Source organism: Mesoplodon densirostris, chromosome 1 (assembly GCF_025265405.1).
Source record: "Mesoplodon densirostris isolate mMesDen1 chromosome 1, mMesDen1 primary haplotype, whole genome shotgun sequence".
Lineage (NCBI taxonomy): Eukaryota > Metazoa > Chordata > Mammalia > Artiodactyla > Ziphiidae > Mesoplodon > Mesoplodon densirostris.
The window spans coordinates 104,785,439-104,787,520 of record NC_082661.1 but is presented as its reverse complement, the minus strand read 5'-3'; the positions used below and the strand labels follow the sequence as shown (position 1 = coordinate 104,787,520).

The following is a 2,082-nucleotide window of genomic DNA, read 5'->3' as shown; positions in this document are numbered from 1 at the left end:
GGGCAGTTGTCTTCTGTGTCCCTTCTCCTGCTGCTTGCACCAGTCAGGGTGACTGGAGAGTGGCTGACCATCCCGGTTTCCCTGGGACTGTGTGCACCTTGGCACTGGATGTCCTGCGTCCTGGCACACGTCTCAGTTCCCAGCAGTCCTGATGGTCACCCTTGCGGCCTGTTGCCCACGTGGCCTTCCAGAGCAGCGGGCATCGCCTTCCTTGATATTGAGATGGCAGGAGGGTGAGACGGGGCACAGTGGGAGAGGCTGGGGCATCAGGAGGATGTGTGGTCCAGGGTGAGAAGGCAGTGGAGGTCAGATCCCCGGTCCCCCAAGCACAGGTCTGCTTCCCGCTGGCTGTTGGCACTTCTGGGTCCCCAGGGCTCTGCCCCCTTATTTCTCTTTATGCCCTCCCCCACCTAGCACCCCTGGGGAACCCAGGCATGGCTGAGCCCCCTCGGCTGGGCTTGGGGTTGGCACCTGCCGTGGAGCCTAGCCCCGGCTCCTCTTTGCTTAGCTCCAGGGTCAGCAAACTACTGTTGACCGGCCACATCCAGCCCACTGTCTATTTTTGTACACCTGGCAACCTAAGAATGGTTTTTATGTTTTTCAAAGACTGAAAAAAAAAAAAAGAGTGTTTTGTGACATGTGAAAATCTTACGTGAAATTCAAATTTTTGTGAGTATAAATAAAGTTTTATTGGAACCCAGCCACACTCATTCACTCACCTGTAGTCTCTGGCTGCCTTCCTGATCCAAGGGCAGTGGAGGCTGGATGGCAAAGCCGAAATGTTGGTCTCTGGTCCTTTGAGGACAGTTTGCAAACTCCAGTTTGGAACCTTGTGGGAACGGTTTTGCTACCTATAGCTTTTTAAAAAAAACATGGAATACTTCACCAATTTGCAGGTCATCCTTGCACAGGGGGCCATGCTAAGCTTCTCTGTACTGTTCCAATCTTTGTATATGTGCTGCTGAAGCAAGAATTATGTATATTTTTTCTAACCTGTAAAATGGAGCAACTGTAAAAGTCTGCACTGTGCATTCTTTTAAAATTGTGGTAAAATATACTTAACATCATGTTTATGATTTAATAATCTGTAAGTGTATAATTCAGTGGCATTACATACATTCAGAGTGTACCCAACACCACTATTTTTACCCAAAACTTTTTCACCACCCCTGTGATAGTGAATTTTATCTGTCAGCTTGCCTGGGCTACAGGTGCCCAGGTGTTTGGTCAAACAGGATTCTGGGTGTGTGTGTGAGGGTGCTTTTGGATGAGGTTAGCATGTGAATCAGTGGATTGAATAAAGCACACTGCCCACCCCCCATGCATGTGGGCATCACCCAACCCGTTGAAGGCCTGAATAGAACAGAAAGGCTGACCCGTCCCAAGTCTGAGGGAATTCTCCTGCCGGACGGCCCTCCAACTGGACTATCGGGTCTTCCTACTTCTACAGCAGCTTCTGGCCTTTGGGCTCCAACTGAGACATCAGCTCTGCAGACTTTGGATTTGCCAGCCTCCTGCATAATCCTGTGAGCAATTCCTTATAATAAATCTCTTTGTATCTATATCTGTACACGTATATCTGTATCTATATCCTTATCTGTACCTATAGCCGTTTCTGTATATATTTATCTCCTTTCTCTCTGTCTCCTATTCTGTTTCTCTGGAGAGCCCTTATTAACCCAACCCCCAACATAAGCTCTACCCATGGCACACGGCCCCCTGCCCCTCCCCCAGCCCCTGGTTACCTCCATCCTTCTGCTAATTTCCTCTTGGCTCCTTGGAGCGGGGGGACAATCGTTCACTTCTATGACTTAGCTTTAACTCCAGGGGATGCCATTTCACAGGCTTGTTAATTTCAAGAAAACATCTGTTCTCACAAAAGCGGGGCGACTGTGTTCTCGGGACCCCCAGGGGTGATGAGTGTCCGGCGCCTGGCTCCAGACAAGGAGTCTTGAGCTGATGCTGCCCTTGTCTGGACTCGATCACGGATCATGGCTTCCCGGTAGGAACGGCTGAGCTGCACACGGGGAAGGACTCATGCATCCCCTTGTCGCAAGCAGGCGGGGTCCTGTCTGAGCCCCC

At 50.3% G+C, this 2,082-nt stretch overlaps 1 non-coding gene across 1 annotated transcript; it reads right to left on the bottom strand.

Annotated features, from left to right (window-relative positions):
* Positions 1-866: 866 nt before the first annotated feature.
* LOC132501487 (U6 spliceosomal RNA) lies at positions 867-970 on the bottom strand. Its single transcript, XR_009534246.1, has one exon. It is a non-coding gene; the product is annotated as a U6 spliceosomal RNA (small nuclear RNA).
* Positions 971-2,082: the final 1,112 nt, after the last annotated feature.